The sequence below is a fragment of the Petaurus breviceps genome, unplaced genomic scaffold (assembly GCF_028583685.1).
Source record: "Petaurus breviceps papuanus isolate PSGF00001 unplaced genomic scaffold, PetGlider_PUasm1.0 189, whole genome shotgun sequence".
NCBI classification, from domain to species: domain Eukaryota; kingdom Metazoa; phylum Chordata; class Mammalia; order Diprotodontia; family Petauridae; genus Petaurus; species Petaurus breviceps.
Genome location: NW_027185809.1, coordinates 48,557,534 through 48,583,490, shown reverse-complemented (window position 1 = coordinate 48,583,490; position 25,957 = coordinate 48,557,534).

Sequence of the window (25,957 nt, the reverse complement as noted above, 5' to 3'; positions counted from 1 at the left end):
CAGAAGAAAAATTGCAAATGAGGACATAAACTACTAGAGCAGAGGATTATATTCTTTTGTTTCCTTGCATCACCCATAACTCTTATTACAATTCTACAAAGTTGATCAGCAAGTATTTCTTTTAATTATTATTGACTGTCTTAGAAAATAAGAAAGGGAATGTCAAATAATTTTGTCTTTTCATATGCCCAGAACAGTGGCAAAGTGCCGTGTACATAGTACGTGTTTAGTAAATGATTAGAGAATTTGGTTGGAGTAAATAGAATTATAATTTTCCAAGTTTAATGAGGTTTCTGATTCATCTCAGGTGGGAATGAAATTATGAGAAGGAGAATCTTTTGAATGGAACAAAAGTATTTTCTGATATTTTGCCATGCAGCCTGAGCTTCATAGATGTTAAGGGAATTAATTCCTATTTGATCATGGGAGGCTTGACTCAAGTGTCAGGATCTCTCTCTGGTTCTGCCCCTAATATAGAGTTAAAACTCCAAGAAAATTTCTAAAATAAATTTTGAGTATGACCCATATCTATGTTCTCCACAAAATACCATAATCAGGTGGCATTTTATTTAATGAACAATATGCATAACAGGCAGGGGATAGCTGCATCATAGAATATAGATTAGGTTCTAAGGCAAAAGTATTATGAACACATACAGAAAAAACAAAACTGCAAAACAGTCAAATGATTAATTATACTTATTTTGTCCAAATTTGTTTATAGACAATTGGCTATGGTATTGGCAGATAGTGTCCCCGACTTTAGCCATCAGTGACAAGAAACATAGTATGCTCCCATTGATCTCAAAGTCCTTCCTACACATCTATACCATCCTTTCATCTTCACTTCCAATTTTTCTTAGCTGACTCCATTTTAGGAGCTAAATAAATCTTTGGTGCCTAGTTATTCATTATCTTCAATGTGATATAGTTTTTAGTTTTACATTGTGATATAGAAAATAGGTAGATTGAATCTATTTTCTCATCTAAGGAAGAGGGAAACAGAGGCCCTGAATAGATAAAATTATTGGAATAATGTCATAAGATTTTGTGTAGATTATCTCAGTCCCAAACCATTTGATTGATACTCACTAAAAACAACTGAATTCTAAATGACTTGGATAATAGCCTGAAAATAAGAAGGGAGAAAAAAGGAAATGTCATCTCTCCAATTCCACTTAGCTTCTTAAAACTTTCAAGTAGGAATTAAAAATTTTTAAGTTGCTAAGAGTCTCTTTGTGACTCAGCAGGCCTTAGCATCCTGTGATGAAATCAGCATATCTAGAGCAATTGCAGGTGAAGCAGTTCCACTTGAAATCTGTGTCAAGTTAGCTCTGAAGAGAAATTACCCAGGTGAACTGAATTCAATTGCTGAACAGCTAGAATTGAAAGTCCCCTCACAATACTCAGGCTTTAAGCAAAACAGCACAAGCCTCCAGCCCCAAATCCAGTAATCATGTTAATTCTATGCATGAAAACAAGAACTGACTGGATTGAGCACTTAATCTCATTTGTTAGTGTAGAAGTGAAGCACCAAAGGGCTGTGTCAAGTGTTTGCAAACTCTTTTAGGTCCATAAAATATTTGAATTATTGTCCTTAAAACTTCCATGCCTTTTGGAGGATGAAGAGTGGAATTCGGGAAGCTATCATTTTAAGTTAACAAGGAATTTAACAAGTTACATACAAATAACTAATATTTAATTTAAAAATTTTATAGATTGAAAATGGCAATTCAACTAAATTCCACATTAAGAGATATAATTTGGAAAGGAAAGCTTACTTTCATCTAAGCGAAATGCAAAAGGTGATCCCTGTGATAAATCTAAGAAAGAGAAAGATTTCAAGGTCTGGCTCAAACTAGGCACATAAAATTTAACTAATTGATTTTTGGATTAATGGTTGGAAGGAGTGTATTTTAAGCATGGGGATAGTCTGCATGCATGCATTTGACCTAGCAAGACAAAATTAGGTACTGGTTTACTCATCCAATTTGATTGGATTATCGAGTATATGAAGTTGAAGGGAATGAAATAAGAGAAAGTAGGTTGCCATCAGATTGTGGAGAACTTTAAATGAAAGGTGAATGGAATGACTTTGTACTTGTTATCTGTGGGGGAAAAGGGAGCATCTGAATGTTTTTGACCAGGTGAGTAATATGGTAAAATATACATCAAAGAGACATATCCCACTCCCCAAACCCACTGGTATGAGACTCTCCTCACTGGTGGAGTTGAATGCCCTAATAAGCATGAGGGATAGAGTAGGGAGAAGAAGAAAAGGGAGTTAGTCTTCTTCAGGTTCTGCAGTTGTTTCAGGCACTTCTGGCATCCAGCTTTGAGAGGGAAGATGGACAAGTCCAACCCCATTTCAGGTTACTGAAGGAAAAATGGGGGGAATTGTAAGTCTCCATTTTGTCCCTATATGCAGTTTACTACACTAGAGACTTTGAGAAATTTTCCTTGGAGTGAGATCTAGGATTCTCTGTCTTCATTGGTTGAGTTGTTACCTCTTTACAAAGAGGAGACCTTCTTCACTTTATATTTTGCTGTTTGTTGTGCAATCATTTAACCTATGTCCAACTTTTTATGACCCAATTTGGGGTTATCTTTGTAATGACAAGTTCAGAAGTAGTTCACACCTTGTTTCAGCTATTGAATTAATACCTTGTTTTCAGTTCAGGTTTCTTTTGAGCCTTGTATCAAGTCTGTTAAGAAACAGAAGGTGTCAACCCCACAACTTATGAACCCTAGAATTCATGAATTCCTGCAACAGGAAGGGGAGGAGCAAATGACCATCTTAAGGGGAAACCAGGCTAGAGACAGCAGAACTGAGAAGAGGACTCTTTTGTTGGCAGAGTCAAGAAGGAGAAAACTTGTGGTGTCCTGGCACTGTTTGTCTGCTCTGTGTGTGTTGCTGTTTGTTTGTGGATCTTACTGGAAATCCTGAAAGAGGATTTTCTGGTTGTATGTTTACAGAAGCCCTGAAGGAGAGTTTTGGAGGTCCTGGGACTTTACTGATGATTTGTGCTGACCTATTGGACCTTATTTGTGGGTCTGTGTTGATTTCTATGTTGATGATTTGTGTTGAGTTCTCAGACCATGTTGGTGGGTTTGAGTTGAATTCACAGGCAGATAGTGAATTGATGATGGTGCTGGCAATGTGCATGAATATTATTGTGGCTCTGTCAAGCTTTGTCTTCCCAGAAACAGGGACTGTGAAGGACTTGAGGTGGACTGGACACTGTGAACTTCAATATGGAATGGGAACTGGTCGAAGAACTGGACAAGGAGCTGGACAAGGAACTGGGAGCTGCCTACCTTTGAACCCAGGTGACAGTTGGAGCTGGGACCATGGAATAGGAACCATGGAAGCTGATAGCCAGCCTAGAGTCCAGCTAAAGGAAGACTTTACTTGGAAACTGTGTACTGACTGAGAAGATTATGATTTACTGTGACCTAGGGGTGGAGAACTTTGACTTTTGTACTTTGTGTTTGGATTAAGGATTTTGTGATTAACTAAATGAATGTACTTTGGTCAAAACTATGTAACCACTTTGGTGAAAACTATAGGGTGATTTTAGTGATAAGTTGTTGAGTGATGCCATTGTGAATGCTGTATTTTGATTTTCTGTGATAAGTTGTAACATTGTGAATGCTTGTACCTTGATTTTCTGTGAAAGTTTTGCTCTGATTTGTTATTGAATAAATAGAGAGTTCACTATACTATGTAATCAGAACCTTGAAAGCTGTTCACAGTAGCAGTCCTCTGGAAAGCTGCTTGTGCTTGGCTTTATAATCTTGGCAAAACTTTTGGAGTGGTTTGCCATATCCTTCTCCAGCTTATTTTACAGGTGAAGAAACTGAGGCTAACAAAGTTAAGTGACTTTCCTGGGCTCACACAACTAGGAAATGTCTGAGGCCAGATTTGAACTGAGGTCTTTCTGACTCCTGGCTTGGCATGCTATCCACTGTGCCACCTAGATGGTTTATAGAGCTAACCTATATCACTCTATATAGAATGGTATCCTATGTATACCTTCCCTGATTTCTGTTTTACTACTTATGTGGGTAGTTTTTTTTTTTGCCTTTTTTTGGAGGGCAATTAAGGTTAAGTAACTTGCCCAAGGTTACACGGGTAAATAGTTTTTCTTGGCTAAGTGTTTATGTGTTCATTGTGAAACTGGTATTTGGCAGAAAATGTTTTAAGTTTTGTATATATAGCTTAGGGTGCTGCTTCCCCCCAATATTTAAATAGTAATCAGAAGTAGATTGAACCAAATTACTTCATCACCTAGATTAATAATATTTAAGAGAGCAAATAGATATATTTGCTCCTTCTTTCTGACAGCAGAGTAGCCTCAGGCCCCAACTTCCTGTTTTCTCTCCTCCCATGAATTAAAATCTCTATTAGAGAATGGTGGGGGGATAATATACTAGAGATGTCTATTCTGCCTCACGTTGAGCTACACAATGAAATCCCCTTGCTGCATGTGGAAGACAGCCCACACAACACATGGGGCGCCTTTCCACAGAAATAATCATGGTACCAGTAAGATAGATTGAAATGGGAAGGAAGAAAATAGCAAATGGGTGATCATTTAGGATAGAGGTATCAAATTCAATATAAATTGGGCTTAGTAAATTGTATGTAAGGATCCCTGCAGGCTGTATATTGATGTAGGAATACGATATATTTATAATATATATTTCTATTGTGTTTTTCTTTTCCTAAAGTTATTTCCTAAATACATATTCACCTAGATCTGCAGATGTCAGGCCACATATTTGACACATTTGATTCAGAAGACTTATAATAGTACAGATAATAAGCCTCTGACCTAGAATGGAATTAGTATAAGTGGAGAAATGAGGATGGATGTCGAAGATATTATATAAGTAGATTGACTAGGACTTGACAAGTTATAGAGGAGTGCTAAGAAAGAGGGAAGAGTCAAAGGAGAATCAGAAATTACAAACCAGGCTGATTGTTAGAGTGAGTATGACAAGAAAAAAAGTTAAACAGAAGAGGAAGATTTGGGGCAGAAAGGAATGTGGTTTTTGAAGATATATTGAGTTTGAAATTCTGATGGAACATTTATCAATAGGCAGTTGGTGTTGGGCTATTAGAGCTGGGAATGATCAGCAAAGGGATTTATCATGTGAATGAGATCCCTCCAAAAGTAAATTTAGAAGGAAAAGAAGTGGGTAGCAAGAAGAGAGTTTGGGAACACTTACAATTAGGGTTACAAATAGTAAGGTGAACTAGGAAAAGAGACTAAGGAAAAGAAGACATATAGGTAAGAAAATAGGAGAAAGAAGTGTTACAGAAGTCAAGGAATCACAGAGTATAAAAATAGAGGGATACAATTGATAAATGGTCAAAGGATATGAACAGGTAGTTTTCAGAGGAAGAAATTAAATCTATCCATAGTCATATGAAAAATTGCTCTAAATCACTACTGATTACAGATATGCAAATCAAAACAACTCTGAGGTACCACATCACACCTGTCAGATTGGCTAACATGGCAAAATAAGAAAATGATAAATGTTGGAGAAGATGTGGGAAAGTTGGAACATTAATTCATTGTTGGTGGAGCTATGATATGATACAACCATTCTGGAAAGCAATTTGGACCTATGCCAAAAAGGCTATAAAATGTGCGTACCCTTTTATCCACAAATATCACTTCTAGGGCTATATCCCAAAGATATCATAAAAATGTGAGAAGGACCCACATGTACAAAAACATTTATAGTAGCTCTCTTTGTGGTGACCAAGAACTAAAAATTGGGGGAATGCCCATCAGTTGGGTAATGACTGAAAAAGTTGTGGTATATTGACATAATGGAATACTATTGTGCTATAAGAAATGATGAACAGGAGGACTGTTCATATCAACTGATGCTGAATAAAGTGAGCAGAACCAGGAGAACATTATACACAGTAACAGACACAGTCTGTGATAACCGATTTTGATAGACTTAACTCTTCTCAGCAACACAGGGACCTAAAAAATTCTAAAGGATTCATGATGGAAAATGTCATCCACATCCAGAGAATGAACTATGGAGTCTGAATGCAGAGCAAAGCAGACTATTTTCTTTTTTTGTTGTTGATTTAGTTTTTTTTCTTTCACATGGTTTTTCCCATTCAGTATAATTTTTCTATATGTGATCAATGTGAAAATAAGTTTAATAGGAATGTATATGTAAAGCCTATATCAAATTGCAGGACATCTTGAGGAGGGAGTGGTAAAGGAAGGGAACAAAATTTAAAACGTATGTAAATAAATGTTTAAAATTAAAAATAAATTAAATAAACAAAGATGAAAAAAGGGAAAAAATGGAAGGATGGCCAATACCTTATGGTGCAATTAAGAAATACCTGGTTACCAAGAAGCTGTAGTTTTTATATAATTGTAGGAACAGAAGTCAGACTAAACTGTAGAAGTTTAAATAGTAAAGATGTGGTAAGTGACAATATAAAAGTGTGTATCATGTGGCAAGCTCTGTGATAAAAAAAATCTTGGAATACAGCCAAAAGTAAAAACATTCCCTGCCCTCAAGGAGCTGACCATCTATTAAGGGAGGCAAAGTGTACTAAGTATAAACAAATAAGCTATATACAGGGGCAAAGCTAAGATGGTGGAGTAGAAACAGGTCTTTTGCACAGCTCTGGCATCCACCTCCTCCAATACATGTAAAGAAAATACTCTAATAAACTTTAGAGCTACAGAACCCACAAAGAGACCATGAGAAACCTGCTTAAGGAAGCCTGGAAGGCTTGCAGGAAGAGTTCATCACAGCGTGCTGGGAGCTAAGCCCAGCCCCATGTGAACCCGTGGTATTAAACCCAGGGTGGACTGACCAGCCACGGCTGGAGCAGACTTCACGAGAGTGAATCACCAGCAACTGTAGTGGTTCCCAGACCTCAATCCACAAATGTCAAAGGCAAAGTAAAAGGTTAGTGTAGAACGTTTTTGGAACAGGGGGAGCATGGTCTGGCTGCTACCCCCAGAGCAAGAAGCAGCAGAGGTGCGGTGCCTGCAGCTGCTGCAGTGTGGCTGCTTCTGGTGCTCCTGGACTGCACATTGTAGGGGGACCAAGTGACCATTCAGAGTGTAACTGGTCTTAGATCTTCTTGGATCCGAATCATGGTCTTGGGTCCTGGGTGTGTGACCAGTGAGACAGAGTGTGTGGGGGCTGTAGAGAGGGCACCCATCTAATAGCTCTGGCAGCTGCAAAAACTCTAGCAATTTGGTACATAGCTCCCTCCATTCTGGAAGCCGAGTTCTGCCATGGCAAAGAGCTCAAAAGTCTAGCAATTGGCTTCCAATATGAGCAAGCAATGGAAGCACAAACAAATGACAGAATCTTTTTTGGGGACAAAAAGGATCAAGGAATAGAGCAGGAGAAAGTTAGTGAAGTCAGAACTTCAAAGAAAATATGAATTGGTTACAGGCCAAGGAGGAGCTCAAGAAGGATCTTGAAAATCAAGTAAGAGAAGTGGAAGAAAATTGGGAAGAGAAATAAGAATGATGCAAGAAAATAATGAAATGCAAGTCAACAACCTGCTAAAGGAGAACCAAAAATACACTGAAGGAAATAACACTTTAACAAATAGACTAACTCAAATAGCAAAAGAGGCCCAAAAAGCCAATGAGGAGAAGAATGCTTTAAAATGCCAAATTTGGAAGATGGAAAAGAAATTTTAAAAACTCACTGAAGAAAATAATTCCTTCAAAATTAGATTGGAGCATTGGAAGCTAATGACTTTATGAGAAATCAAGATACTATAAAACAGATCCAAACAAATGAAAAAAGAGTAGACAGTGTGAAATATCTCACTGGAAAAAAACATTGCCCTGGAAAACAGATCCAGGAGAGATAATTTGAAAATTACTGTTTTACTTGAAAGCTATGATAAAAAAAAGAGTGTAGATACCACCTTTCAAAAATTTATTAAGCAAAATTTCCCTAATATTCTAGAACCAGAGGGCAAAATAGAAATGGAAAGAATTCATTGATTGCCTCTTGAAAAAGATCCCCAAAATAAAACTCCTAGGAATATTATAGCCGAATTCTAGAGTTCCCAGGTCAAGGAAAGAATACTGCAAGAAGTCAGGAAGAAAATAAAATAATGAATGTTGTGGAAATGCAATCAGGATAACACAAGACCTAGCAGCTTCTACATTAAGAGATGAAAAGGCTTATGAAAAGGAAATATGATATTCCAGAGGTGAAAGGAGCTAGGATTAAAAACAAGAATCACCTACCCAGTAAAATTAAGTATAATGCTTCAGGGGAAATATGGTCATTCAATGAAATAGAGGACTTTCAAGCATTGCTGATGAATAAAACCAGAGCTGAACAGAAAATTTGACTTTCAAATACAAGAAGAGAAGCATGAGATGGAATACAGAAGAAAGAAATCAAAAGGAACTAATTAAAGTTAAACTTTTTACATGGAACTTTTTTACAAGTTTACATGTAACTTTTACATGGAAAAATGATAATTGTAACTCATAAGACGTTTTGCAGTATGAGGAAATCTGAAGGGAATATATATATATATATATATATATATATATATGCATAGGAGGATGTATGTGTATATGAATATATATCTATATGTGAGTGTGGGCAACTGTATGGTCATGTATACATAAACAGAGGGCACAGGATGAATTGAATATAAAGGGATAATATCTAAAAAAAATTAAGAAGTAAGAGAGGAGAAGAAAGGGAGACATAGATTAGGGTAAATTATCTCATATAAAAGAGAAAATGGAGGTAAAGAGCAGGAAGGTGAAAGGGAATGGGACAACCTGATTCTCACTGAATTTGTCCTAAGAAGGGAATAACATACAAACTCAATTGGGTATCTTACCCTACAGGAAAATAGGGGGATGGGGATAAAAGGGGGGAGGATAGAAGGGAGGATAGATTGGGGAAGAGGGTGGTTAGAAGCAAATATTTTTTCTCCTTTTTATTTTTTAATTTACATCATTCATTTCCCCAAGATTTTGAGTTACAAATTTTCTCCTCATTTTTCCCCTACCCACCACCCCAAAACAGTGATCCCACTGAATATCCCCTCCCCCAATCTGCTTTTCCCCATATCTTCCCTCATCCCCTCTCTGACTTTCCAGTAGGGCACAGGGGATCTCTATGCCCCAGTGGCTATATATCTTATTTCCCAGTTACATGTAAAATAATAAAAATAACTATATATGTATATATATATATAGATATATATAGATATAGATAGATAGATAGATATAGATATATATTTAAACATTTGATTTTAAAACATTGAATTCCAGATTGTTTCCCTTCCTCCCTTGTCCCCCACCATTACTGGGAAGAGAAGCAATTCAATATAGGTTGTCCATGTGTAGCTACACAAAACATTTCCATAGGGGATATATTGTGAAAGACTGACTATATCTCCCTCCCTCCTATCCCATCTTCCTCTTGTTCTATTCTCTGCTTTGATCCTGTCCCTTTTCAAAAGTGGGTGCTTCCAACTTCCCTCCCACCCAGCCTGCCCTCTCTTCCATCATCCCCCCAGTCATCCTCTTCATCTCTCTTCTCTTGTAGGGTAAGATACTCTATTAAGTGTGTATGTCATTCCCTCCCTAAGCCAAATTCAATGAGTATAAGGTTGACTCATTCCCTTTTGCCTTCCTGTTCTTCCCTTCCATTGCAACAGTTTTCTCTTGCCTTTTCTATATGAGATAATTTACCCCATTCTGTCTCTCCCCATCTCCTCTTATTATATGCCGCTCTCAACTTTTAATTTCACCTTTTAAGTATCATCGCTTCCTATTAAATTGCTTCTGTGCCCTCTGCTATGTATACCTGTACAGACACTCACACACACACACACACACACACACACACACACACACACACACGTTTCTATTTTCTTCAACTATTTTCATACTGAGAAAAGTTTCATACATTACAATTATTATTTTTTCCATGTAGGTATGTAAATAGTTCAACTTTTATAAGTTCCTTATGATTTCTTTTCCCTGTTTACCTCCTCTTGCTCCTTGTATGTGAGTGTCACATTTTCTATTCAACTCTGTTTTTTTCATTAAGAATGCTTTAAAGTCCTCTATTCCATTGAATGACCATATTTTCCCCTGAAACATGACATTCAGTTTTGCTGGGTAGGTGATTCTTGGTTTTAATCCAAGCTCATTTGACCTCTGGGATATCATATTCCAAGCCCTGCTTTGTTATCCTGATAGTGTTTCCACAGTTTTAAATTGTTTCTTCCTGTCTGCTTGTAATGTTTTCTCCATTATCTGGGAACTCTCAAATCTGGCTATAATATTCCTAGGAGTTTTCCTTTTGGGATCTTTTTCAGGAGGTGATTGGTAGACCCTTTCAACCTCTATTTTGCCCTCTGGTTCTAAAACTTCAGGGCAATTTCCCTTGAGAATTTCTTGAAGGATGATTTCTAGGTTCTTTTTTTTATCATGACTTTCAAGTAGTCCAACAATTTTTAAATTATCTCTCCTAGATCTCTTCTCCAGGTCAGTGGTTTTTCCCATGAGTTATATTTCACATTGCCTTCTACTTTTTCATTTCTTTGGATCTGATTAATAGTATCTTGATTTCTCATAAATTCACTAGGTTCCATTTGCTCTAATCTAATTCTGAAGGAATGATTCTCTTCAGTGAGCTTTTGAGATTCTTTATTCATCTGGAACATTCAACTTTTTAAAGGCATTCTTCTCCTCATTGGCTTTTTGAGCCTCTTTTTCCATTTGAGTTAGTTTGTTTTTTAAGGAGTTATTTTCTTCAGTCAGGTTGTTGACTCTCTTTTCATGATTTTCTTGCATCATTCTCATTTCTCTTCCCAATTTTTCCTCCACTTGTCTTATTTGGTTTTCAAAATCCTTCTTAAGCTCCTCTATGGCCTGTAAGCAGCTTATTCTTTTGTTGGAAGCTTTTGGTGCAGGATTTCTGACTTTTCTGTCTTCCTCCTGTTCCATGCTTTGATTCCTTTTGTCCCCAAGACAGGAGTCTAATGTTGGATGGCTCTGCTTGCTTTGCTTCCTTTGTTTGCTCATTTTCCCACACAATTACTTGACTTTTGAGCTTTTTGCCACAGTAGCACTCTGCTATCAGAAAGGGGCCCAATTGCTGTAGTTTTCTTAGTTGCTGTAGCTCTTAGTTGGGTGCCCTCTCTGAAGCCTCTCCACACTCTGGCAAACTGGTCAGGTATGCCAGGACCTCCACCCTAGACCACAAGTTTAAGCAGGGTAAAGCAAGAGTGATTAACCCTCAGACTGGTGTCTTGGTCCCCCTAAAATCTGAAAGCCAGGAGCTCTGAAGCAGCCATGTGGTGGCACCTCAGCCACTTTTCCCTCCAGGGGGTAAAGGACAGACCACACTCCCAAACTCCCAGTTCACAAAGTCCATACTGCACTGACCTCTCACTTTTTTCCTTAGCATCTATGGGTTGATAATTTTGGAAACTGTCACAGCTGCTGGTGATCTGAAGTCCTTCCAGCCGGCAGCTGGTTGTGGCTGCCCTGGGGTAAAACTTTTGGCTTGCACTGGGCTGGGCTCGGCTCCCAGAGCTCTGCGCTGGCCCTTTCCTACCAGTCTGCTGGAATGTCTTCAGCGGGAAGTTAGCATCTCTGTGTGATTTTGTGCATTCTGAAGCTCCAAAGTTTGTTTAGGGTCATTTTGTACATGAATTGATAGAGGTGGAAGTGGGAGCCACCTGGAAGTCCTGTTTCTACTCCACAATCTTGACTCCTCCCCCAGAAGCAAACATTTTTGAAAAGGGATAGGGTCAAAGGAGAAAATAGAATAAGTGGGGGGTGCAGGATAGGATGGAAGGAAATATAGTAAATCTTTCATAATATAAGTACTATGGAAATGATTTGAGTAACTACACATCTACAATCTATGTTGAATTGCTCATCTTCCCAGTGGTTGTGGGTGAGGACAGAGGGGGGGGGAAAGAATCTGGAAAAACTCAAAGATTTAAAAATTGTTGTTTTTTTTTTTTTACATGCAGCTGGGAAATAATATATACAGGAACTAGGCTGTAGAAACCCATCTTGCCCTACTAGAAAGTTAGGAGGGTGAACGGGGAGGATATAAGAGAGAACAGATTGGGGAAAGGGATATTCAGTAAGCTTGCTATTTTGGGGTTGGGGTAAAGGAAAGAATGGGAGAGGAAAAATTGTAACTCAAAATCTTATGGAAATGAGTGCTGAAAACTAAAACTAAATTAATTAAAATTTTAAAAAAGGTGTTTACGGTATAAATGGGAGATTATCTCAAGGAAAAGCCTCTATCTTTAATTAGGAAAGGCTTCTTGCAGAAACTAGGATTTTAGTTGATACTTGAAGAAAGCCAAGGGAACCAGGAGGTAAAGAGGGAGAGTATTACAGGCACACAAATGAAAATGCATGGAGTTGGGACACTGAACATCCTGTACAAAAAATGGTAAGGAGGCTATTGTCCCTGAATCATTGAATACATGGAGGAGAGTCGAGTGTAATAAGACTGGAAAGGTAGAGATGTCTGTTGTAGACTACTTTCTCGAGGATTTAAGGCATGAAAGGGAGGAGAGATATGGGTTGAGAAATATTGGGGACAGACAGATCAAGTGAGTGGTTTTAATTTTAAAGGATGGAGAATACCTGGACATGTTTTGAGAGTTGAGATTAGGAAGAAACTGAATATGAGGGGATGATATCTGGGGTAATCTGCTAGAGAAGATGGGTTGAAATAAAATTCATTTTTCATTTAGATGGTCAAGGAGCAGGGTAACCATTTTATTTGAAACACAGGGGAAGTAAATTGATGTTGGGTTAAATGGAAGTGGAGTACTAATTATGTACTGAACACTAAGATTGAGTAGAACACACCCAAAGAGAGGATTCAAGCAAATGATTTTAGAAAAGAGACACCTCCATCTCTCAGAAAATACCCCTAAAGCACTGAGGGGGAAGTTGCAGCAGTCTGAATATGGTAATGTAAACCCAAAGAACATTTTCACTAAACAGTACTGGAGGAGATCTCAGAGGCTATCTGGTTTTTGGTTTGTACATGAGTAAACCTAAGTCCCAAGCAGTACCTTGAATAAGACTGCACAGGCAATAAGCATCAGAGAAGGATTTGAACTCAAATCTGAATACAAAGGCAGTGCATTTCTACCATATTACTTATGGTTGCCTGTCACTGAAAAGGAAGTGGCCTAAAGAAAATATGAAGTAGACAGTGGCCGAATTCTAACAAGTTCAAGCAGTAAGATAATAGCTTTAGTTTTAAGTAGATCCTAAGAGTGAGCAACCTAAATACCAATTTAAAAAAGTCATGATAATGAGTTACTTTAAATAAGGGAAGAGAGGAATAATAGAGAGGAAAGAATAGAGAGGAAAAATAGAGAGGAAGAAATTCTTTTTACATCCCTAGGCCTTGACTATGTCTTGTAAGCAAAAAGGGCAACTTTAAAAACTCAGTTAAAGAAAATAAAACCACTTGAAATGTAACCACAGCAAGATGTATTTTAATAATGAAAACATTTAAAACCAATAAATGTATGACTTTAATTATTTACAGGACTTTAACAGTCCTTCACCATCCACTGAGAGAACTATTCCCATCAGAATTAGAATATAGTCACTAGTGCTACCAATATGTTGGCTGTCCCAGACAGGGGGAACTTTCATTCTCATATAGTTTGCTCCAAATGCCAGCTTTAACTGTGTGTGTGTGTGTGTGTGTGTGTGTGTGTGTGTGTGTGTGTATATAAGTGAACCAGCACTTTTTAAGTGCAAAGGATATGTCAGGCACTGTGGCAATCAGAGGCAAAAATACAGCCCATGTCATCAAGGTACTTACATCATAAAAGGGAGACACCATGTAAATAACTAGGTAGATACAAGACATAGGCAGAGATTGAGAAATTGGGGTTGGAAAAAGCCTACATGAACATGTTGGGGGAAGACTGGATTCCAAGTGAGTGGCACAGCATGGACTATGATTACTCATAATAACAAACACCAGTAGAAAGGCCATTGATTCCATTACAATTCAATTTAGTAAACATTTATAAGCTATTTATTATTTACCAGATATGTGCAAAGTACTATAGAGATGCAAAGGGAAAACAACAACAAAAACACATACATTCCATTGTCATTCAATCATGTCCAACTCTTCATGATACGACACCAGTTCCATTCGTGGGGTTTTCTTGGCAAAGATACTGGAGTGGTTTGCCATTTTCTTCTACAGTGGATTAAGGCAAGCAGAGGTTAGGTAACTTGTTCAAGGTAACATAGCTAATAAGTGTCTGAGGCCAGATTTAAATTCATGTCTTCCTGACTGCATGCCCAGAGCTCTAATTCACTGTGCCACCTACCTGCTTCCTAGACAGCTACCTGCCTCCATCTGTCTAGTCAAGTAACAAGGATTTCTTAAGTATTTATTATGTACTAAATAATGAGGACACAGAAAAAATACAAAAATATTACAGTCCCTGATCTTAAGGAGAATACATTCTAAGGGGTGAGATAACATGTAAATATTTAATCTCCATTTTAATACAACTGAATATATTAAGAAATAAATATGTATCTAGTCTAAAGTAATTTTCTAGACTTCTCCCTTTAAGAAAGAATATAGAAAGTCAAGAAAAAAAAATACTAAGACCTCAGGAAAATAGAATAATAGTTGCAACCAAAAGTGGATCAAAAAATACCTCTTCATTAGTTTAGGTCATTCCTCTTCATCCTTTCAAGCAACTGAAGGTGTGACCAGTTACCTAGCAACAATTCTCTTTTATTTTTTTTTTTCATTTAGAAGGGATTAGGATATTTAGAACTCAGAGGAAGATCTTTCAATTTTTAAGAGAGGAAAAAATGGAGCTCTATAGTTGAAGAATTAGTTGACTAATATTCTAGTATATCAACATAAAATTGTATTTTAGCGTACAGTGATTTTTACAGTGCATTTTAATTTACATTGTTTGAGATTTCTAAAATGAATCTTAACTCAAATTATCTCAGAGTAGAGAGTAAGGGCATAAGATAAAGGGGAGAATGTCACTTTGTCCATTTCTCTCCCTAAGCTAGAAATTCTTGTATTTAGAAATAATAATATCAAATTTAATAATAAAAACCCAAATGAACATGTTATGCCAATTATGCCAAAAATACAGAGAATAGTCTAAGTAATTTTTTTCCTTCAACACAAGCCAAATATGGAGTATCTAAAGGTTAACTGATAGGGGAAGGCATTAGTATCTGGAGGAACCTCCAGGTAAAGGCTTTCTGCAGAAAATGTGATTTGAGCTAAGTCTTAAAGAAAGCAAGGGAAAACAAGTGTCCTGAGCATTTTAGGGATGGGGGAGAGACAGTGCAAAGGCATGGAGAAAGGGAATGGATTGTGAAGTATAAAGAATAGCAAGTGTGCCAATATGACTGGATTATATTATGCACTGAGAGGAATAATGTAATGTAAAGATGGAAAAAAAGAAGGAATAGGGCTAGATTGTAAGGTACATTTAAATCCCAAATAGAGGACTTCATATTTTGAATTCATTTGAACTATTGAAACTCCTAAGGTGGGGGAAGAAAGAGTGATATGATTAGACCTAGATTTTAGAAGAAAACAAATGGTTGCCGTGTATTGGATGGATTGCAGGGAGGAGAGACTTGAAGGGTGTGATAGTAATGGAATATAAAGATCCCCCTGTATTGGCTTGGTTTTCAAATTGATTGTGTTAAAACCCAGAGCTTGTTAATCCCACTTCTGGGATGGACTTGTTGACATGAAAAGAGATGCTGAACTGGGAGGAGCCGGTGACGTAGATTTGGAGAGACACAAGAGAGAGGCAGAAGAACTTTTTGGAATCAGCACCCTCGTGGAGGCAGAGAGAGACTGAGAGGATTGCTGAGGGCCACTTTGAATTGCCCAGGACTTTTGAGACCTGCCACCCAGAGCTGCCAAGGACTGAGAAGACATGGCTGTTATGCTGGTACTTTGTCTGTCTGTTTTGATGTTGTTTTGCCAGATTTGTCCACTGGAGGTGGACAGTCCTGTTGTTGCAGAAGTTTTGGAACCTTGCTGTTGGTTCAGAGCTCTTGAGACTGTTCTGCAGACAGAGAGTGAATACTGTCCACTGGTGAAGTACAGTCCTGTTGTTGCAGCGTCTTGGAACTTTGCTGTTGGTTCAGAGCTACTGAGACTGTTCTGCAGAAAGAGAGTGAATACTGTCCACTGGTGAAGGACAGTGCTGTTGTTGCAGAAGTCTTAGAACCTTGTTGTTGGTTCAGAAGCCCTGAAGAAGGATTTTCTTGTTGTATGTTTACAGAAATCCTGGAAGAGGGGTTTGCTAATGTTTTCAGGGGTCCTAGGACTGTTCTGCAGACAGAGAATGAATTAATGAAGAGACTGGCAATGTATCTTGTGGCCTTGCTAAGCTTTGTCTCCCCAGGAACAAAGATTGCTGAGAACTTGCCTAGTGTCAAGATGAAGAAAACACCTCCATTTGGGTATTAAGTGCTGTGCTTAAACTTGTTGTAACTCTGGGGTAGATTCAATTGTGATCCAGGGGTGGGAAACTTTTGACCTTTTTGTGTTCTATGATTGAACAAATGAATGTACTTTACTTATGATTGGAAACTAATCTCATTTCAGAAGAGGGGCTTTGTGATGGACTAAATGAAGGTACAGCCTAGGGGTGGAGTAGTATTTAGAACAGGGACTTTGTAATTGATTGAATGAATATAAGGTCCTGGGGTGGGGTAGTACTTGGAGATAATTTAATCACACTTAGTAAATGCTGTATTTTGAATGATGTCATATTTTGATCTTCTCTGTTCTTAATTTGTCACTGAATAAAATGGAGAGCACCTATGCTGGTATTCTGAACCTTAGGGAGTTGCCTTTGCTTGGCATTACATTACAAAGGGACATAAGTTATATGATTATTTCAGTAGGCCAGGTGAGAGGTTTTGAGAGCATACCCTATGTTTATGGACAAATAAGTATAAAAAAAAAGGTTGATTATAAGAGATATGTTGGGAAAGAAAAAAATGACAAGTTTTGACAATAGATTATTTGTTTTGAATGAGTGAGACTTAGGAATATGATATCGAAGTTAATGGCTTAGATGATTTGGAGAACTGTGGTGTTCTTGACAAGAATAGAAAAAAATGAAAGGAGAGTTTTGGGACAACTCTGTGAAGAACTGTTTTGAGCATTTGAATTGGAGAAATCTATGGGATATCTAGTTTAAGATGCCAAAAGGTATTTAGAGATAACTGTGACTTAGTAGATGGAACAGAATTGTGTATGTGTATGAGCCATTTTCATAGAGCTAATAAACTTAATGGAGCTTAGGAGGTCATCAAATGACATAGTACAGAATGAAAATAAAAGAGGCCCAAATATAGAACCATGAGGGATGTCCACAGTTAGATCATGTCATGAATAAAGAATCAGCAAAGGAAATGGATTATTGTTCAGAAACATAGTAGGAAAACGAGGAGAAATCAGTGTCAAGAAAATCTAAAGAAGAGAAAGTATTCAAAATGATGTGATCAGCTGTATCAAATGTTAAAGAAGTCAAGAAGGATAAGGAATGACAAAAGAGCATTAGATTTAACAATTAATAATCACCAGTAACTTTGGAGAAGGCAGTTTCTAGTGAATGGTAAGGTTGAAAACAAATGGTTTTAAAGCAAGTGAGAGGGGAGCAAGTGGATGTCCCTAATGTAGAAGGAAAGAAGGGAAATATGGTGGTGTCTAGCAGACAATAGCTACCAGAAGTTTGATCAGGAAGTTGAGATGATTTGAGTGACTTTTGAAAAAGAAAATCACCCTCTTTTTTAAGTTTTTTTTTTAATTTTGGTGAGGCAATTGCGGTTAAGTGACTTATCCAGGGTCACATTGCTAGTAAGTGTCAAGTATCTCATCGGAGGCCAAATTTGAACTCAGGTCCTCCCAAATTCAAGGCTGGTGCTCTATCCACTATGCCACCTAGCTGCCCCAATCACCCTCTTCTTAATCCTTTCTCCTCTCTAGGTTTCCATGACACGTAATCTACTCCTTCTCAACCTTCTTTGCTGGATCTGAGTCCAGGTTATGGCTGCTAATGTTGGATATCTACCAAGGCTCTGCCCTGGACTTTCTTCTCTTCTCTTCTTCTTCTGTACTATTTCATTTGGTGCCCTTATCAGCTCCTATGGATTCAGTTATCATAACTATGCTGATGATATCCAAATTTACTTAAGCATCTCTACCCTCTCTCCCAACCCATAGTTAATTTCACATCCCCAACTATCTATAGGCCATTTTGAACTGGATGACCAACATTCACTTTAAAGTAAACATGTCCAAAATTGAACTCATTACCTTACATAATCACACACACACACACACACATGCACACACACACTCCCTCCAACCCTCCCTTCTTTCAAACTTCCCTGTTATTGTCAAGGACACCATCACCTTCTCAGGGATTCATGCTTGTTTCAAGCCCTCACTCTCTCTTTTCTCCTAAAAGTCTGTCAGTTTCTACTTCATAGCATATTTCATACATGCTTCCTTCTCTGACAGTGTCACCACTTGGTGCAGACTCTCATCACCTCACAATTGACTATTCCAACTGCCTTCTATTTTATCCTCCTGCCTCAAGTGTCTCCTCACTCCAATCCAACCTCCACTAAGTTGTTATATGTTCTGAAGACTGTCATCCTCTCTCCTCCATTCACAAAATCACATTCACTCCTTATCACCTCCAGAATAAAATATAAAGCCTTCTTATCATCTGCCCCATCTTTGACCTTTCCACTTTTCTTATACCTCACTTACTTCCTCATTCTCTGCCATCCATTGATACTGGTCTCCTGGAGGATGGGGAGGGGAGACAAGACAGTGGAGAAAAAGCATGGATTTGCTTGAGGCCTCCCCCCAATCACTCCATATACTTGAAAAAAATGACTGCAAGCACATTCTAGAGCTCCAGAATCCACAAAATGATTGAGTGAAACAAGTTTGCAGCTAAAGACAGCTTGGAAGGTCAACAGGAAGGGTCTATTGCACTGGGCTGAGAGTGGAGCACAGTCCAGAATGGCCTGTGCAGGCATACACATAGTCAGAGCAGGCCTCAGGGGACTGAATCACTGGTAGCTGTGTCAGTTTCCAGACTTTTCAGCCCACAAATGCCAAAGACAGCATAGAAGGTCAGTAGGAAAACACTGGGTGACCTAGATGAAAGAGAAACATGGTCTGAATCCAGCCTCGGGGTGGTGGAGGTGGTTGTGGTGGCAGCAGTAACAGTGGCTACTTCTGGAGCTCCCAGCCCATAGACAGGTGGGACTGAGTGGCTGATCAGAGAGGGATTGCAGGGATCTCTCTGCTGAAACTGAGGCAGGACTCTCTTGCTTTTCCCTGCTTGGATTTGGGTCACAGTGCTGGTGGTGGTCCTGCAGTGAGGGGAAGTGCTGGTGTGGTGACCCTTGTGGTGCAGTGAAGAGGGAGTCCTCTTCACAGTTCCAAGACACAAACGAGTACTTCTGGTAACTCACAGACCGGAGCACAGGCCAGGAAAGGAGTAAACACCTCCCCTTTGATCAAACCACCTTGGAAGGACTGAAAATTTTCAGGCCCCTAGAAGTATCTCTGAAAACAGCTGCACAAAACCCCTGAAGTTTGGGACAGTACACCACCCTTCCCAAACTGGAAACAGAGTTCTACTTTAACAAAGAGTTAGAGAGTCAAGTATTTGGCTGGGAAAATGAGCAGACAACAACAAAAAAAAACCTCAGACTATAGAATCTTACTTTGATGACAAAAAAAGTTCAAAACATACAACCAGAAAAAGACAACAAAGTCAAAGCTCCTATATCTTAAGCCTCTGAATAAAATATGAATTAGTCACAGGCCATGGAAGAGCTCAAAAAGGATTTTGAAAATCAAGTAAGAGAAGTAGAGGAAGAATTGGGAAAAGAAATTAGTGATGCAAGGTAATCATGAAAAAGAGTCAACAGCTTGCTAATGGAGACCCCCAAAAAATATTGGAAAAAAAAGATACTGTTGTCCTTACTATTTCTCACATGACGCACACAGTTTCCCAACTCTTCATTTTCACTGGCTCTCCAACCAAGCAAGATTTCCCCCTACCCATCCCCACTGATCTCTGTCTTCTGGCTTCCTTAACTTTTGTCAAGTCCCAGATAAAATCCTATCTTCTACAAGATTTTTCTGATTCCCTTTAATACTAGTGGCTTCCCTACACTGATTATTTCTAATTTATCCTCTATATATCCTTGCATGTAAGGAGGATTGTGTTATCCTTCTTAAAGTTAGTTTCTCAGGATCCATGGCCATGTGAATATCTAGTTTCCAGGTGTTTAAGAATAACTCCTAGAACAACGCCAAAGATTCTAGATAGTAGTTCCTGGAATCATAGTGACAGACAATCCTACTGAGGCTGTGCCATGAAATAAGGGATAACATAATGTAATACTTACCAAGCTTTCACAGAATGACAATATTGCTAAAGTTAACTTGTGAGCTTAATGTGAGCAAGATGCCTTTTTTGTCTCTTGCCCTATAAAGTGAGTGGGCACTGATCAGTGAGGGGGAAACCACAGGGAACCATGGGAGAAAAACTGTGGGGAACCCATAGGGGAGTCTGTATGTGCCTCAACTGGCCCCCATTGAGACTTGAGGGGATTTAGGGAGTGCACAAGTGTGCCTATCTCTATTGACCGCATCAATTTGTAGGGGTAGTTGCCCAGCTTTCTCACAGGCCCCACAAGAAGGGTGATTAGGGAATGCTGTAGGAGCTGGTTCTCCCAGCGGCCTTCCGAGAAGACTAGACTAGAATAAAGCTGGTTATCAACCCCTTGGAAGCTGTCTGCCTGTATGACCAGATCAAGAGTGAACCTGTTGGAGTCTTGATACCTAGCACTCCAGAGCCTCCTGTGTGTCATCTGTGAAACAATCTTGTATATATGTAGTCATTTGCTTGTCACCTCCTTAACTGGATAGCACCGACCATTTTTGCCTCTCTTTTTATGGTACACAGTGGTTGCTCAATATATGCATTATTGGCTGACTATTATTAAGGGTGCAAGCAGAGGGGTTGAGCTTGGCAAAGAGGAGAGCTACCTCTTCATCTGAGGCAGAAATAAAGAAGTAGTCATTGAAGGGAAGTTGTCTGAGTGATGTAAGGTGAGGAGAAAGGGAGAAGAGAGAACTCTCAGCAAAATAATTCAGTTAAATGCAAGTCAAGATTTTTGACTGAGAGTTTGGGGGAGTAAATGTTGTAGAAGGTTTGAGGTTAGACAAGGAGGTTTGGAATAGCCTCTGAAAAGAATAGAACAGACAAAGAGTCTGAGAGGAGTAAAATGTTTATCCTGTTCCTTTAGTGCACTTATTCAATGCAGCTTTATAATTTCCTCTACCTCTAATTAACTTGAATTGGAGTGAAGCAGTCAGAGAGAGGGGAGGAATCCAGGGTGTGGGACTCGACTAGGAATGATTAGTGACTGGATAAGGGGACTGGGGAATCAAAGATGGAATATAATATAGTTTTAAGTTGATTAACTACAAGGATGAGAAAAGGGGAAAAAAGAGAATATAACTTGTATAATGGTAATGTCCTGGGAAAGGAGGTCATAATGAGAACAAAAGGGTCTTAGGTAAAAATGGGATGATAACAAATTATTGTCAGATAAAAGGATTATATAGTTCTTTAATATGTATATGGAACACTTGTGGGTGATGGATCGGACAAGGTATTAACAACTCCAAAGCTGGGTGGATTAGTGGGGTAGAGGAATGAGTCATGGAAATTGAGTACTTCAGATATCAGTGTATGGGGAAGAATATTCCTATGTATTCAGGTGTCCCTAAAATGAGGACATGATATGGGGAGAAAATAATGATTGCTAGCCAGGGACTGAACTTATTGGAAAACAAAGGAGAGACTATTTAGGGATTCTATAAATAATCATCAAAAGTATTTGAATTGAGTGATAAATTTTGATGGACCTCAAAACAAGAGAATTTACTTAGTGAAAATGCTTCTGAATGAGGTTCTGAAAGGTGCTAAGACAGGCAAAGAATATTTTAATTCCTCCCCCATGACCAGTAATTTGGGGTTATGAGGGAGAAAGTTTAGCCTGTAATGTAAAGGCTGCTTAGGAGGGAGTTACCTATAAGAAGATTAGATGATGATGGAAGACATGAGAAAGAAAAAAAAATGATTTAAGATGAAAGGAAATTTGTTAATAATGGGAGAGACATTCCAGAGGGCACCATGGAAAGGCCAAGTTAACCTAGCATGTGATTTTGGGAGGAGAAAAAACATGATGTATGCTTGAGGTGAATAAATTTGAGGGAGCAGTGAATTTTTTAATATAAAAATATGTCACATGCCAAGGGTTCATGATGACTGGCATTGGTTGTATATAAAGGGATGTGAGTATGCTAACTATTGAGCAGTATCTGTGGTTGGAGAAAAGCCCATTGAGGGAGGTATGAAATGACATAGTTTGGACTCTTCCCTGGAGATTTAGCCTGCTGGAAGATGGAGCTGTTGTGTTCTGTGAGATTTAAGCAGATCTGTCTCATTGCAGAGAGAGCAGGCATAAGTCAGAATGTTTTACTTGAATTATGTAAGACCCTAGAAGTTATGATATGGAAGAGTTCTTTTCCAAAGTGCAGGATAACAACAGAGAAGATCATGATGCAGGGCATCACTGAGAGATGGGCATGGATACCACTCCTCCTCTACAGAAGAATTTCTGTTCTACTTGGTGCAACACAAAATATACACAGATGAATAAACACTTAGCTTATTAATTAAAAGAGAGCAACTTCAAAGAATGAATCTTAACAGGGAGGATCAAGAAAGGACTGATATGAGAAATGGCATCCAAGTCTCATCTGGAAGGAAAATGGCATCCAAGTCTCATCTGGAAGGAAACTAAGGATTCTGTTAGGTGGAGATAAGTAAGGATTCTTCCATAAAGGGAAAAACACCTGTACAAAGGCACAGGGGTTAGAACTAAAATAATGTATATGGGAAACTGCAGACTTAACTAGAACAGAGACTATGTGACTAGGTGATGTTTAAAGCTCCCTTGAATTTTAACTCCTAAAAATGGTAGGGTGGATTCACACTTCCATTTCTAAATTTTATCACGCAATCTGAGGAAGCAATTTTATTTCTTTGTCCAATGGAATTCTAGTAAATGCTTTAACAACTGACTCTCAAGGGGAAAAAAAAGGGAGGCATGTACACAAGATACAAATTTAAATTTAATATGTGTTATTAAAATTTTTGTATCACTTTATGTCTAGATAAACAACAACAAAATCCAACACTGATTTGTAGTGTTTGCCAATAGCTAAGGTGTAGATGCTAACACTGAAAATTAAATAATCAACTCTCAAAAGCTAGTAAATGCTGGCTCTAGCTTACCACTACCTATAGCTCAATCTTTCCTGGTCAAAGACAATGTTGCCTCATATGAAAAGAATTAAAGGATTGGCTGTCAGCAAAGATAATCAGGAGATAACTGATGGGAGAGAATGACTCATAGAATACAGCAAGCTCCTCTGTCCATATTCTAACATTTCCTAATCTGATCTCTTTAAACTAATAAAAGTAGGTACCATATCTGAAAATAGGAGATCTTAGCCCCAAGACCCTTGACACAAGTTCCAAGGAAAAATAACTTCCTTTGACTGGGCTCTTTTCTAATGCTAAGAATTGTATTCTTTCCAAGCAGAAGTAAAAATGACTTAGATAAAATAATAACAAACCAGCAACTTCCATCAAAATACCATCTAGACTTTCACCACAAATTTAATTTGAACCTTTTATGCTCTTAAAGCCTTGATAACTACTCTTCATACCCCATCTTTTTATTATTATTATTTCTGATTACTTCTGCTCTTGCTTTTTGAAACAAGATAAAAATTGGAAAGTGTTAGAATATTATATGGAAAGCTTTTAGATTGCTTGTGAATGAGGCACAAATAAGGATCCAAACTTTTGATTGCTAGATCTAACCTATTATGCCTTTCAAGGTGCCTTCAGTAGATATTTTCAGCACTGTGGAAAATATTTCTTGCAAATATAAGTCACAGAAGAGACTGTATGCCAAGAGTTGTAGGACAGTTGACATCCTTAAGGGTAAAGATGGGAGACTTTTCATCCAGAATATGCTAGTGTTGTCATTATAGCTGCTGATATACAGGGGTTACTTTGTCATGGACAGTGATGAGTAGTATGTAGTGTCAGTACAAGAGCTACAGGATATTAGGGAAAAGAAAGCTACTGAAAATCAATCCCCTGGAAGAGCCACACTTAGCAGTGAGCTCAGAATTTATTCATTTAATATTCAAGAAAAGTAGGGGTCATATTTATAGTAAAGCATGTCTTCTTTGTGTGATTAAAAACAGAATTCAGCAGGAATTGATCTTTAAATTTGGCCTCATCTGCTTCCCTTTACAAAGGTCAAACCTTGCTTAGTAAACAGAGGACTTGAAATATAGATACAGATTATTTACATATATTGATTTCCTCTTGAATGATTTCATGTTGGCTAAATTGTTAAGGAGGTCCAGGTACTTTAAAAATAGTAAATTTTCCCAAAGGTTAGGTAGGAATATTAACCAGTCTCAAAGTACTTGACACAGTAATTGGGAGCCCATTCATCTCCATAGCAGAGGCAAAGCAAAAATCATATGATGTTAGAACCAGACAAGCACTTCAAAGGTGGAGTGTAGAGATCTGTGGGACTGGTGATCACAAGGTCGCAAAAAATAACAGAATATTTCAAATGGAAGGGAACTCAGGTACTTTATCATGCAAGTTTGCAATCTGTACTCAAAGAGAAATGCCAATAAAATAGCCAGGCAAGTGGTCATTAAGTCTCTGCTTGAGAAATTGTATTTTAAAATTTTTATGAAAAATAATTTTCAGAGCCAGAGGGACTCCAGATCAGCAGCAGCTGTGGCCGTTTCCAGATTTATCAACACATAGATGCGAAGGACAAGGTGAGAGGCCAGTGCATTCTGGACTTTGGGACCCAGGAAGTGGGAATGCGTGGCTTTTACCCCCGGGTCGAGAAACCACTGAGACGCCGGCGCAGCCTGCCAGCGCCACGTGGCAGCTTCAGCTCCTGGCCTGCAGAGTGTAGGGGGACCAAGCACCAGTCTGAAGGGTCATCGCTCTTGCTTTAACCTGCTTGGATCTGGATTGCAGTCTAGGGTGGAGGTCCTGGGGTGTGTGTCCAGCTTGCCAGAGCGTGTGGAGACCTCAGAGAGGGCACCCATCTAATACTTCCGGCAGCTGAGAAAACCCCAGCGTTTGGGACGAAAACTCCCCTGTCTGGTGGCAGAGTCCTACTGTGGCAAAAAGCCCAAAAGTCAAATCATTGAGTGGCAAAATGAGCAGGCAAAGGAAACAAAGCAGACAGAAGATTCCAACATTGCACTCCTATTTTGGGGATAAGAAGGAGCAAGGCATGGAACAGGAGGAAATCAGTGAAGTCAGAACTCCTGCACCAAAAGCTTCAAAGGAAAATACAAGCTGGTTACAGGCCATGGAGGACCTTAAGAAGCAGATAAGAGAAGTGGAGAAAAAATTGGGAAGAGAAATGAGAACAATGCAAGAAAATTATGAAATGAGAGTCAACAGCCTGACTGAAGAAAATAATACCTTAAAAAACAGACTGACTCAAATGGCAAAGGAGGCTCAGAAAGGCAATGAGGAGAAGAATGCCTTAAAAAGTCGAATTTGCCAGATGGAAAAAGAATCTCAAAAGCTCACTGAGGAGAATCATTGCTTCAGAATTAGATTGGAGCAAATGGAAGCTAATGACTTTATGAGAAATCAAGATGCTGTTAAACAGATCCAAACAAATGAAAGAATAGA